Below are 14735 nucleotides of genomic sequence, written 5' to 3'. Positions count from 1 at the left end.
ATTATTTTTGCTGCCAGTGAAATCTGATGAAGGGCGAATCCTTGCTGCATGACTGAAAGAACAAAAGAGATCCAGTTGCTTTGTGTCTGATGATGATTTTGACAGTATTACCGGGTAGCCATATACTTTGCAAATTAGGGATTCATCAATTATCACCCCTGCTGATTATCAGATCCAGTATTTGTGTTCCCAGCTACCAAAATGAGTACTTGTCTGATATGATTATATAACTGTCATATTAAATTAAAACGCACTCCTCTAGCAGTGATTTAGGCACCTTTCTCTGAATGATTCTATGTTATCTGACTGGTTATACGTCCCCAGTTGATATATAGTCAGAGACATGCTGCAGCACAGGCAAAAGGCAAAAGCAAAGGTAAAGATGCCTTTCCCCCCAAGATGTTCAGGATAAGTCACAGTTGTTATGACCTGTTTCCATGATAACAATATTTCATTTGCCCTCATTCTGGTGCACCAAGCCATAATGGCACTCATTACTGCCCCATGAGGGCTCAAAAAACAAACCTGGAGAAGGAGCAAAAAGCTGAGATTGCTTTTTCAGAAGTTTTCAAACTGTATTTTTCAGTTTTAGAAGAGAAATGACTGCTGACAAGAGAAGAGATTACCAACAGGCTGATTTGACAAATGTTGTTACCGACACCACCTTTGTCCCAGCCCATTGCCAGGTTGCTGAGTTTCTCTGTGTGAAAGAACAAAACTGGTTCCCAGACAGTGGGTGAAGCAGTCACTTTGCCAATAACAATTTTAAATGATTAGTCTGCTGCTGAAACATTCATTGAACACTTCAAATTTTTCAGATTCTCCCCCATATTAATATTAAAATGAAAGTTTACATGGCAGCTTAAAATATTAGTCATTGTTCTATATTGCAAGTAATTGATATCGGCCCTGAAAATCTCATACTGGTACACCCATTTTTTTTAAACGACTATTACCATTTTCCAATTTCGTGTTATTGAAGGTGATGGTTTCGTTACTGTATGATCAAAGTAGAAGATTGGAATTGGTTGCAAATAAAAAGAGCAATCCCCACAGAAATGTCTGACTTCATTGAACTGGATGAGATTGAAGCTGTCTCCTTAACCACCTTTCTGTCCATCTGCCACCGAACGCCAGTGGAGTTGATGCAGGTGCACACCGAACTGTGCTGTCACTCAACATTCTGAAGGCTAATTCAAAATGACAGTCTCTGTCCATCTGTGCAGCCTCACTATCTCTTTATTTTAGAAAGCACAACTGGGGGGCAGTCGGCTTTCTTTAAAACCTTCTTATCCCTAGAAATGTGTGACACTTTTTAATACCATGTTAGATTTTCTTGGCTTGGAGGAAACGGCCGTAAACGAGAGGCATTTGCTGAAGGCTTCCGCTTTGTTTTAATTTGATAAATTATTTTGCCATCTCCTTTGAGAAATGTTGCTTTAAGGACATGTTGCTTCCACGCCAAAGTCACCTCTTGAAAAACATTTTTACAAGACTGTATTATCCGCTTCATATTTCAAAGACAAATCCAGACAATATGACGGAGAGAGAATCAAGCCATAAACCACGAAAATGTGACAAGCTATTGTTCCTTTGCTGGGTTTTCTGTTTTTGCACAGGGCTGTTTTGTGTCAGCACAGACTGACCTTCTTTGCCCATATGAATTACAGTTACATTTGCCCAGCAGACAGTGGAAAGTTTATGAAATCTCTCTGCTATATCCTCTCATAAGGCCATATCTAAGGCCACAAATACTGAATTATTGTCCAAACACATCACAGAGGAAGCCTGTATAGCTGTGGCCTGTGTACAGGTGCCAATTCAGGCTGCCTTCTCTATAGGAATGCTATATATGTGCTGTCGAGGACTGCAGTCATAAATGAGAAGGTCTCTGTCCATAACTTTTTCCTTATTGTTTATCAGCCCCGTCCAGGACCCAGTCAGCCTCTCTGGACACCTGCTGAGCAGATCATCTCTTGTGAAACATAGATCTGAATTTTGACAATGAACCCAGGATGAAAAGATGGAAAGAGCAGCAAAGTATGAAGAAGAGAAAAGGAGAAGCTATATTTCAGGAATGACAGACCGTTAAGGGGCAGCTGGCAGCAGTTTCTCTCACTTCTGGTCTGTGCAGTTGGGTTATGAATCAAGTAAGTCATCCAAGCTATTGCAAAGTAGAGGTCAAACTTTATCTTCACAACCAAAAATTTGATTTGTATGAAGATTACCAAGCCTCCAAAGGCCCTTGGACATTAAGCAGATGTAGTCTACATATTATATTGGTGGTGAGCTGACTGACTTTGAGAAAATGTTGTGCTTTCACTGATATGCTGATAAAAGATGTTTTAAAGGAAAGAAACTAGGAAATTGTGGCCCCAAAGGGGCTCTAGTCAGCTTAGGATTCATGTGACTGATGGTGCCTGTATCTTGTTTTACTTGACAGCAATATTGACCGCAGTGTTAGTTCAGGCAGGCCACGAAGTCAAGCTCAGCTTCCAGTCGAGGTAGATCACCTGATAACAGTTGAACTCAATGCCTGGCAATATCAGCTGAAAGTTCAGCTTCATGCCCTTCAGTGCATCCAGTTGGTAAATCTCAGATAGAAATTGTACTGTAAGTTGCTTACATACTCTATCTACAACTCCTGTTACATATGCAAGCCACTTTGCAACCTACCTTTGTTTTCTGATCTGTTCTTTACTGGTGGTCATTTTGCTGTTATGTTCTCTTAAGCGTTTTATACTTTCATGTGCAAGAGCACAGTGATATGGTCCTTGTCCCTGAAAAGATAACAAAGAGAACAGTCTTCATTTAAATTGCTCAATTACAGATAAATCTGTCCTCTTCCACGGTCTCCATTGGGTTGCAAATATGGGATTTTAACTTTTAACTAATAAAAAAAAAAAGTCAACATTGAATTATAGTCAAATTGCAAGTTTCAAGAAACCAGAGAAACACAAACTTAATTTCACATTCACAGAAAGAAAGAAACAAAAGAAAGAAACATGCACAATATAAAACAGGAGCTAACAGCTGCAAAACAACAAAACACTGACCTTTGTCTCACTAATTCAGTTGAAATAGAAACACATACAAACATGAAACAACATCAGCATTCATTCAGAGTTCTTTGCATCTTACCACCTGGTGAATATTGTCGGATTTTCTCTCTCTTTTTTGAGCGAGCAACCAGTAAGAAAATAGCCTGATCCATTAGCAACTAATTTAGCCTTTTACCAGGTATTTGCTAACATTTTTCTTTGGTCAGATAAATTATGACTCGGTCTGTTTGGCTAAAGGTAGCTGCCTGCTACTGTGTACAGTTTTTACATGAAAACAGTTAAGTGAACTTCAAAGGCAGTCTGCAATTATGTATACAGTGTGAAAATACATGCACAATCCTTTTCACGTTGCATCATATTGTAGTTATCAGACATGTATTTTAACATAGTACAGATAAAGAGTAGTGCAACATACCTGTAGAGTACATACACTTTACAGAGTGCAGTTACAATAAGTTGAGTTTAATGTTGGATGTTATGAATTTTTTAAAAAAATAAATAAGGGGTGTTGCTACAAGCATAATGTGCAGCTAGAAACAACATTATGCAATGCATTTTGTTCATATTACTACATTAATTTGACAAATTAATGTTCTTTAAGTGGCAAATAAATTAAAAGTTAATAATAATAAAAAATAGAGCAATATACTGCAGTACATGCAGGAGTCTCAAGGAACTAATCAAATATTTATTGTAGTCATTTATGAAACACACACAAAAAAAAAACAGAGGAATTGTTTTGGTCGCGAGGTTGCCTCTAATCATTTTGCTGCTTGTACATATACACATGTTGTCTTAAGGCAAGATCGATCTCATGTTGTGGGAGGATGATCAACGGTCCTGCTCCTTTAAAGCTGTAATTACCTTTAATAACAGTGTATTTACTGTATTAGTGGTCCTCATCTGGAAATTATCTCTCTCTAATTGCTCTATTAGTATGTGTAGCATCAGCCCCCACAAACTCCGGTTCCATCATTATGCAAAGTTATCTTATAAATGAAAGACTTGGCTTTGCATGGAAATTTGCCTTTAATTATTTTATTATTAGAGGTTCTGCAATGTATCATTTCTGGTTTGATGATGATTACATGTCAGTGTTGTCTCTCCGTTAGTCACGAACATCACTCTTGGTTTAGGGTTAATGCCGTCTGTGGGTTTTCTTCCTCCGCTGCACATTAACAGAGCAGGCAGAGCTGTAGCGCCATGGACTGAAGTCAAACACCTGCAGAAACGCTGTGCTCACATTTGCCATCATTGCTGGAGAAAGAAAGCCAGAGGACCAATGATGTTTTTGCAATTTCCCTTCGTGCAGAGAGATAATTAGAGGAAGAATGTGATTCATTACCCTATTGAAAGAAGCATACCTTCCTCCCTGAGCGAACAACCCCTCCACTTCAAAGGGAGCACAGGTTCTTTGATCCACAACCAGGAGTAGGAGATGGATAGAATAGTACGTCGCGGTGATTGCTGTGCACTTCGTGGCTTCGCCTCTGCCTCTGGAAGATGGATGGGGATCGTCAGCCACGTTAGAAAGATAATGTGATTTGATTCTGAGAGGATTTGGCCCCTAAACTTGCTTGGCCAGAGCTGTCGAGATTAACTTTGTATCATGTCCTGTGATGTCCACCTTAGGTTTTGCTGGTTGTAGTATCTTTCTTTTCTTTATTTCTTTCATCCCTTCCCCACATGTGGTCTATTTTACAGCTCACTGACCTCAACACTGATGCCGTAAAACAGAGCTGGGAGTTAAATGTGTGTGCATGAACATTTTTTTCCCCGCCGTCTTTCTTCTTATTCTCTTTGTTACTCTCTTTGAAGAGCAGGACAAGGTGATATTCCAATTCACTTGGTGGCTATGCTTCTTTCAATGTATCACTGACCTTCGATTCCATTACATTTCTCAATGCTGGCTGATGCAAAGCTGGCAGCAGCCTTTTCAGAATGTTCTTTCTTTTTAATTTGCGATGTTCTATCTTCTTCTTTAAAAGCTTTGCTACAATTCCTTCACAGATAGATGCACTACTTTCGCGCAAAGAGAATCCCAATTAATTTAGAGGTCGTTTGTTTAGTCCTCCTCATCAGATCAATTTTATGCAGGAGGGAAACAGGGAAAATCGTTACACAGCTTAAAAGAAACCTAAGTGAATTACAGTAATTATTTAATGCTTGGTCTTGATCAAGCTAAGTGTCTGTACAGGCTCTTATTTATTTCCTTAATTGCCCCTTCATCTCCCAAGGTCCCTCTGTGGACTGTGATAAAAGAAACATTCATGAACAGAGGATGTATCCGACTGTAAAGAAAAGAAGCTGCAGTTCAGATGTTTTTATTGGAGGTTTTTGTTATAAACCAACTTGGAAAAGTCTCAACTTTCTCGGGAGGCCTTAAATGAACCCACAGTTTCTCAGCCAGTATCCAAGATAGTGTTCTGAGATGGTTGCCCATGTTCTACAGTAATCAGAGAGAGTGGGCAGTTTATTTTGTTTGCCTGAACATACATTTTCACGTGGAGCAAGTGTCCCTGGTTGTTTTATGGGGGACATTAACACTAAGAGAAGATTTTAAGTGGTTTGTTTGACCACACGTTCAGCAAACACTTTCCTTTTCTTTATTTTTTTTTCCAGAAATGTAGCAGAGGAGCTGTTTTTGCAATGCTCCAAGAAAAACTTGTATTTCTTTTGTATAATGGAATCATTAATCATTTGTAATATGGTGTGGTCTTTTTGTGCCCTTTTTTGCATAATACAGGAAATAGTAGCTGTTTAACTCAAGGTGTTGTCTCTTGTTCACTGTAGGTTCTTTGTGCTCAATTGCACTGCATAATTTATTTAAAAAAATGATGTACAGGTAAAAATACAGTGAACACACTTCGCTTTGATATAAAGTAACTGATGAGTTTGTAAACTTGGAGCATTTTCCCCTTAGTTGAAAAAGTTGGCCTATTGTTCAGATGTGTCTGGAGAGGCAGCAAAGAAGTAAAGGCAGGAATTCCTGTAGTGTAAACCAGTGTATATACTGCTGAAAGAGACATTTCTTGTTAGACCGCATTCATTCTCCGGCTAGCTTCTATCACTACACCACAAATGCTACAGTTTGTGTGCTCTGCTGAATCCTAAAATACAAAACACTCCCACTCAATGGAGCTAAAAGATTGTCTGATGCTTAGGCTGAATCATGTTTTTGCCTCAAATTAACTTCTTTAGAGTTGTATCTAGGACCAAACCGAGACCACACTGCACCCGAATACAATATCCGTGTTTACGTCTGCCAGGCAAAAGAAACTAAAGGTAAAAACAAACCCGATTAAGATTTCATTGGACTAAAGAATTTGCTCCTAGTTTGAATGTGATTCGCCTGAGAGTGAACAGTAAGCAGTAATGCTAAATTAAGCATGGCATAAATTACAAAGAATCCTTAGAGTATTTGAGAACAGTACAGATTCTGCCACTAGCAATTCAAGGGGAAAAATGATTTTACATTTATTATTAACATAGTTTTGTCAATTCATAGTATGATATCTTTACTAACGAGTCCAACTGGCACCAGAAGTTTCACTGACAAATGTCCTCTGAAACCACTGTTTAAGCTCCTCATCCATCTCTAAGGCAGGGCGCAGCCAAGTCACTCTATGGATCTCTTTCGTTTGGACACTACCCAGAGCTCATGGCCATGAGCAAGGGCTGAAATGTAGATCAACTAGTAAATCAAAAGCTTTGCCTTCTGGCGCAGCTCTCTCTTCACCAAAACAGTCTGGTGCAACAGCCGCGTTAGTGCTGCAGCAATCTCCCCTGTCCGTATCGTGCTTCACCTTCCCATCACTCTGAGAAATACCATTCTGAAATGGATAAACTCCTTCGCTTGGTTCGACAACTTTCCCTCAACCCAGATGGAGCGATAGAACATTTCCCGACAAAGACCCATGAAATGAGTCTCTCTGACTCTCGCTAATACGACTCAGGCAGTTGCATAAATCTCACCTAGACTAGACTGAATAACAATACATGCAGTTCTTCTTGATATCAAGTTCCCGCATGAAATGTTTTTGCATCTGACTTTGTGGGTGACTTTCTTTTGTTTTCACATGAAAAAAATATTAACCAAATCATGAAGATTAAAAAAAACTGTTATCTGTAACATTAACAGAGATGCCATTCCAACTACCACAGCCACAAACCCGCTGAATCGTCTTCTGATTCTAATATGACTTTAACTCCACTGCTTCACCAGATGTAGTTTTGTTGTGCCTTAAAGAATGAAAGAAGTGAAATTACACCCTTTCAGTTGAAGCTTTTTACTTTGAGCATGGCAGATTGTTGTGTTTATTGTGCTCTAGACAAAACCGGAGGCTTTTCCTGTCAACACCTCTCGCGTACAGCGCACAGAGCTTGACACTCTTCAGAGAGCAACTATAAGTACTCTGGCAGAAGGAGGCAAAGGGAAGGTCAGTTAATGATTTTGTGAGCTCTAACCTTAAGAAAAACTCTGCTCCTTTTAAAGGGCACTGCCTGAGCGAGAACAACAGTTTTATCTTCTTTTACTTGAGTTTTGAATCAGAGGGAACAAAGCGATAGACAAACAGTTCAGCCCAAACAAAAGAAGATAAATCCAGCACCGCATTTGGCAAACCAGTTGGAGCTGAATGAAACGCACCTGGTAATTCATATGGTTGCACAAGCTGACGTGGCCGCGACTCAGAGAGCCATTTCTCAACTGCCTGGTTTACTGCCTGGTTTAATTGCTTCTTGTTGTAAATGTGCTTTGGATTGAAGGGCAAAAAACTGTTTAATTGGAAAGCAAAAGTAGGGGAAAAGTTGCAAGTGTTACATGCTTTTATTTGGACAGTAAAACAGTAGCTTTAGTATAGCAGTATTAGTTGAGTCAATAAAACGTAGTTTATGTAGATGACAAGAAAACTCACTTCATAAATCTGTCATTTAAAGGAGGAAATATGAGGAAGCAGTGTGGCAAATTGGGATAATGCTTCTGAATGAAACTTTTTCCCTATAATGTAATTTCAATTTTACTGCGTCCTTTGAGGTCAGTGAATCTGTCTCACTGTGCCCTGGGAAGGTAAACTTAATTTACTGCTATATCTCTTTCCACTACTAAGGCACACCATATCCAATAGTGAACCTCCTAAGCATAATCAATTATCTGAGCTCCAATGGTGGAGAATGCAGAATGCTGATAAGACTTTGTAGACGTTTTTTTTTCCTAATGAAGAGAGAAAAGACGATTTGGTTCAATACCCTGGGGGACTTTTTTTTTTCTTCCTCCTCTCCTGGTAAAAGAGAATTATTCATTGCATCCTCTAAGGGAAAAGTCGATCATTCCCAATAAGTCACTGAGTTGTTGTCCCGCTTTGGTTGTGCTGAGTAGGACCCTAGGCAATGTCGATTTTGTGTCATATGCTTTGCTCGACTTTTTCTTAAAGGCACGGACGTCAGGCAAACAGTGACTTTGACTTTGTCGTATTGTATAGACACCTGACGCTTAGTGATATTTGTCAAGGTGCATTGAGAGGTGCAAGGAACATCAGCTTCGCCCCCTGTTTTCAGTGCAACCTTCCTCCCTCAAAATCATCTTTTCCTATCTTGCAGCGCTCTCTAATCACAGCAACAAAGGGTGGAAATTGTGAAAGGACGGACGCAGCCCGTGTGTGTGGTCTCCTCCAGTATGATTACTTTGATGATGATCCACTGGCTGTAATATTTCAGAAATTATATTTCTTTGGAAAATAAAAAGCTTTTTTATCACACCCTTGGGTGAAGTTTATGACAAGCCCGTGTCCTAATGCATTGTGTTGATTGTTTCGTTCAGCCGATTTGCATGCGGCGAGCTGGCCTGCAGACACGTGCAATGCTGCACATTGATAAGGAGTGACGCTTCCCTAAAGATCAACTGCATTGATTTTCTTTCCATATTTTTTTACCAAGCTTTGATAACAACCTCAGGCTTGCATTGACAAATGCTACGCGTGGGGCTATGCAAACAAATGAAAACAATGCTTTAGCCTCTTCTGCTTTTTAATTTTTATAAGTAAAATGATTCAAAGTCATACTGACCTTTTACAAGAAGCATCTGTGCGGAACTAGAATTTATGATCCGTGGGTCAGGCTGTATGCCAACACTCGCTGCTGTTTTTCTACCATTAAACAAGAGTTATGTCATACTTCCCATTTAATCACGGGCTTTTTCAGAGGTCTGGGCGGAATCGGTGCGCTCAGCCAATGACTCACTGTGAGGGACCCATTTGACAGATTACACCTGCAGTCGCACTTAAAGGTAATGTTAGTAGGCTCTTGGCAGAGAAGGAGGAGAGCCTAACAGTTCCATTAAATGTTTTCAATTGACCTTCATGGCAAATGAACAGTTGGGTTCAACATAGTCAACAATAGCGCTTATTGCTGGTTGAAGCCTTGACATTCAATATTCCTGCTACAGAGCTGTTACTCATTATTCCTGTCAAAGTAATGTTTGTCATCATTGTATTAACACCACCTCTGCCCTTGCTGGAGTCGAATTTTAAACCTTAAAATTACTCAGGTCAGAGTGTTTTCTCAAGGGTATACCAGCAGCTTTAAGGGCAAACTTGGCACTTTCATGGTCCAGTGCTGTGCTGCAAGCTCTCTGCCACTACCTAGGAGACTCTCAGGATCATATAGACAGCAGAGTGACAAAGTGTGGAGCAGAAACCTGTTTAACACTTCATCATTGCTGTCATAGACATCCAGGAGGAGTCAGGCAATTCACCACATACAGGGAGCGAGAAAAGACTCCCGGTAAGGTTGATCACATCTGTGAAATTAGAAATACTTTAGGCCTATATGGCCACCAAATGTGTTTGCTTTTGTAATTATCTGCAGTCAATTGTTCTGAGACTCCCTCCCCACCCCACCCCCTTTTTCCCCCCAGAATAATGCTGCATGCTGTTCCTGTGCAGCACAGAATTTGTCAAAGTCAAATAGAATTTTTGGGCAAATCTCACGGCCATGAATGGACCAACAAACTCTATTTCATGCATTGTTAGATTTAAAGAGTATTATAAGGAATTCAGGAAGATATATCTTAAGGCTAGTGTGTTTGAGTGTGCTACACAGAATATACTGCAGGCTGTTATAATAGTGGTTAACGGGCTGAATCAGGCCACGGTAATGCACCAGCACCTTAACAGTAACGATACAGTTAAAGAAAAGTACGACAGATAAGCCCTTAAGAAGTTTCTAAGGAAAAGAATCTCCAGTTATTTGGAACTATTGTGTTTCTCTTTGTTATATTTTAAGGATTTTTATTGCAATATGTTAGTGTTACAGGCGTGACTTTCACACAAATATGTTTTTGTGCTTCAACCATGTCAATGTTTAAAATTTTAACCCTTTTTACACTTTTTCTCTATGAAATACAGTTTTTTTCTTTATTATTTATGTTTTTTTTTTATGAAAGCAAAGTTCCATATTTTCTAGATAATAAGTAAACTATATGCACATACTGCCCCCACTAGCTACAGGGAGTGCAGAATTATTAGGCAAGTTGTATTTTTGAGGAATAATTTTATTATTGAACAACAACCATGTTCTCAATGAACCCAAAAAACTCATTAATATCAAAGCTGAATATTTTTGGAAGTAGTTTTTAGTTTGTTTTTAGTTTTAGCTATTTTAGGGGGATATCTGTGTGTGCAGGTGACTATTACTGTGCATAATTATTAGGCAACTTAACAAAAAACAAATATATACCCATTTCAATTATTTATTTTCACCAGTGAAACCAATATAACATCTCCACATTCACAAATATACATTTCTGACATTCAAAAACAAAACAAAAACAAATCAGCGACCAATATAGCCACCTTTCTTTGCAAGGACACTCAAAAGCCTGCCATCCATGGATTCTGTCAGTGTTTTGATCTGTTCACCATCAACATTGCATGCAGCAGCAACCACAGCCTCCCAGACACTGTTCAGAGAGGTGTACTGTTTTCCCTCCTTGTAAATCTCACATTTGATGATGGACCACAGGTTCTCAATGGGGTTCAGATCAGGTGAACAAGATGGCCATGTCATTAGTTTTTCTTCTTTTATACCCTTTCTTGCCAGCCACGCTGTGGAGTACTTGGACGCGTGTGATGGAGCATTGTCCTGCATGAAAATCATGTTTTTCTTGAAGGATGCAGACTTCTTCCTGTACCACTGCTTGAAGAAGGTGTCTTCCAGAAACTGGCAGTAGGACTGGGAGTTGAGCTTGACTCCATCCTCAACCCGAAAAGGCCCCACAAGCTCATCTTTGATGATACCAGCCCAAACCAGTACTCCACCTCCACCTTGCTGGCGTCTGAGCCGGACTGGAGCTCTCTGCCCTTTACCAATCCAGCCACGGGCCCATCCATCTGGCCCATCAAGACTCACTCTCATTTCATCAGTCCATAAAACCTTAGAAAAACCAGTCTTGAGATATTTCTTGGCCCAGTCTTGACGTTTCAGCTTGTGTGTCTTGTTCAGTGGTGGTCATCTTTCAGCCTTTCTTACCTTGGCCATGTCTCTGAGTATTGCACACCTTGTGCTTTTGGGCACTCCAGTGATGTTGCAGCTCTGAAATATGGCCAAACTGGTGGCAAGTGGCATCTTGGCAGCTGCACGCTTGACTTTTCTCAGTTCATGGGCAGTTATTTTGCGCCTTGGTTTTTCCACACGCTTCTTGCGACCCTGTTGACTATTTTGAATGAAACGCTTGATTGTTCGATGATCACGCTTCAGAAGCTTTGCAATTTTGAGACTGCTGCATCCCTCTGCAAGATATCTCACTATTTTTGACTTTTCTGAGCCTGTCAAGTCCTTTTTTTTTTACCCATATTGCCAAAGGAAAGGACGTTGCCTAATAATTATGCACACCTGATATAGGGTGTTGATGTCATTAGACCACACCCTTTCTCATTACAGAGATGCACATCACCTAATATGCTTAATTGGTAGTAGGCTTTCGAGCCTATACAGCTTGGAGTAAGACAACATGCATGAAGAGGATGATGTGGACAAAATACTCATTTGCCTAATAATTCTGCACTCCCTGTATGGCTAGATCGCCAACCAGAATTTTCCATTTAGGAATGGGTATTGAATGTTAAATGCTTCCACCTGGTGCAGAACCCACCTTTGTCTGTGTCTGTGCGTATGGAGGTGTGGGCACATGTGCGTGAGATAACTGTGCTCACTTGTTTGTGTTTTTTCTTTCTTTTTTCTGGATCTATGTGAATGTGAGCGAGCCAGGTGTAAAAGGAGGATAAGCATTTTGGGGGTTAAAAGGAAGACAGGAAGCAATGTGGATATTGACCCACATTCCCTCAGTGTGTGGAAGTACAGGAGGGGGGGGAGAAATTGTGCTTCTGTTGAGGCCACATGGGGTGAGGGATGAAGACTAGCTTCGTGGAAGTTTAACAATAGCTAACCAGCAAAGCTTCTGCCCTGGGAAGTCTAATTTTAAGGCTTTTCTGTGAAATCTGGTTCAACTTTGTCTGTGAACCGGCTCTCTTAGAAGTGTTTTATTAAGAGTCCAATCCATGAGTCCTGTGCCCTTTTGTAAAAGTCGCTTCGTCGTTTTAAGCATCACTGGAAGGCGATGGTTTTTAAGAGGGCCGACATTAGGGATGGGTATCGAAAACCGGTTCTTGTTGAGAACCGGTTCCCACTGTTTCAATTCCTTGGAATTGTTTGCCATTTTTGCAAACGATTCCTTTATCGATTCCAGTCGCCCCGAATGACGTCACCACGTTGCGGAGCGTCATTTACCTGGCAGGAAACACGGCGCGTAAGCAGCTCAAACGCTCAAAAGTTTGGTTATACTTTACGAGAAAGGATGACAACAGGGCAACTTGCAATACTTGCAAAGTAGATATTTCATTTAAGGGAGGAAACACTACGAATATGCAAAAGCATTTGCTCACAAAACACGTGATAACCTTAAATGAATGTCGTGTTTTTAATTCCGCTCCGGACTCGTGAATCTCAACCCAGCAGCAGCAGTAACGTTTGCACGTCCTCTTCCGTTAATGCGGCAGGTAAATAATCAACTAACAGTGCATATTATGTTAGCGCGATCTGCCTTATTACAAAACCATTACTGTGCATTTAGGTGACCGTGATGAGAGAGACTGACAGAGTCTGGCTGGCTCAGATGCTGGCAGTTCTCGCTGCAGTCTACCGGTAGCGTCTCCTTTCAGGCCAGGATAGACGAATGTCACCGAACAGTGACTAAGTTTGTGGTAAAAGGCTTGAACCCATTTGCCACAGCAGATGCCCCCAATTTTAGGTAAGTGAATGTGTTTAATTGTAGGCAGGGACATTACTGGATATTCTTGTGTAATTGCTACTGAATAATTTATGTTATACTTTGTTATTGCTATAAGAATATTTATTTTATTATTTTACATTTACAAATTTTTTTTCTGGGGACCCTGTGACACCCATTGAAGAGCCGTAGGCTGTGGATCTCTTAAGATCTCACTGTTGGGTTTGTAAGGCCATGTTACTCCTAAATTTCTATCTTGTTCAAAGAGAAGATATAAAACGAAGTTCTAAGCTAATTGAACTTAGTGTTCTCCTTTTTTAAAAAGAATCGATAAGAGAATCGATAAAGAATCGAATCGTTAAACAGAATCGAAAATGGAATCGGAATCGTGAAAATCTTATCAATACCCATCCCTAGCCGACATCAGACCGCCTTTGGGTTTGTGTGGATTTGTATGTGCGTAAGCGAGTGAGACCAGAACATAAAACGCAGTCAAAGCTGCTCAACATTATTAAACATTTACCAATTAGGATTCACAGACAACCTCACCACAGGCATCGTGGTGCTTTAGCCGAGAAATGCTCAATAGAGGAAACAAGAATGAATTAGTTTTGTGAGCTTTCATTGTGTGTTAGTGCACATGGTAGCTTTTGCTTAGTGATTAGGGATCTTGAAAATATTTAGGAAGGCCAAGCTAAATATACAGCCGAGGAGACGTTCTCATACCGCACTTAACCAAGTGTGAAATAGCTTTGGCTAAGTAAGGGGACAACCATTAATACTGATAAAAATGGGACTAGGTGCTCTCAAGGTGGAATGTGAGCTCTCACTAAGAAAGTGATTTATGTCACCTTCAACTGAGGTTAAAAAAAAAAAAAGCTGGCACTCCGAATAAGAAAAAAAAATCCCACACACACTTCCTTTATTATCAAAACCAGGTTGTCATATTGATTATGACGCTACATCCCACAGCGCTGTGTCTTTTCTTGATATCAAATATTCATCTTAAGGTGGGATTGGTGATTATCTTTAAGAGGCGGTGTCAGCTTTGCATGCTCCGTTTTGGCTTTGTGATATCAGGCTGTCACAGTTTAATAAAATGTTCCTTTCCTTCATCTCAAATCTACCTGCTTCTAAGTGCTTGGCAAACATGCTTCCACATGCTGCAAACATCACCCCGCCGTTTGGGATCAATACGCCGTCTTGTTTTTGTTTTCTCTTAATTGTCTTGGCAGCTTGAGAATATACCTGCTTGAAAATATTAAGTATGATGAAGAAAGAAAATCCTATCATCAGATGTATGCCTTAGGAGACACTTGGCAACTATTATACCTGATATAATAATTGACATTTTGTAACATAATCGCCTTTAGCATGTCATTTGCTGATTA

The 14735-nt window shown here is 40.0% G+C and overlaps 1 long non-coding RNA gene across 1 annotated transcript; it reads right to left on the bottom strand.

The window, feature by feature from the left end:
- Window positions 1-4123: 4123 nt before the first annotated feature.
- Window positions 4124-9259, bottom strand: LOC143420509 (uncharacterized). Its single transcript, XR_013100337.1, has 3 exons — window positions 9126-9259; window positions 4427-4558; window positions 4124-4319 (listed from the first exon to the last, which is right to left on the bottom strand). It is a non-coding gene; the product is annotated as an uncharacterized LOC143420509 (long non-coding RNA).
- Between the last annotated feature and the right edge of the window lie 5476 nt (window positions 9260-14735).

The sequence above is a fragment of the Maylandia zebra genome, linkage group LG9 (assembly GCF_041146795.1).
Source record: "Maylandia zebra isolate NMK-2024a linkage group LG9, Mzebra_GT3a, whole genome shotgun sequence".
In the NCBI taxonomy this organism is placed as follows: domain Eukaryota; kingdom Metazoa; phylum Chordata; class Actinopteri; order Cichliformes; family Cichlidae; genus Maylandia; species Maylandia zebra.
Note: the sequence above shows the minus strand (reverse complement) of the source record. Positions and strands in the feature narration are given on the sequence as shown.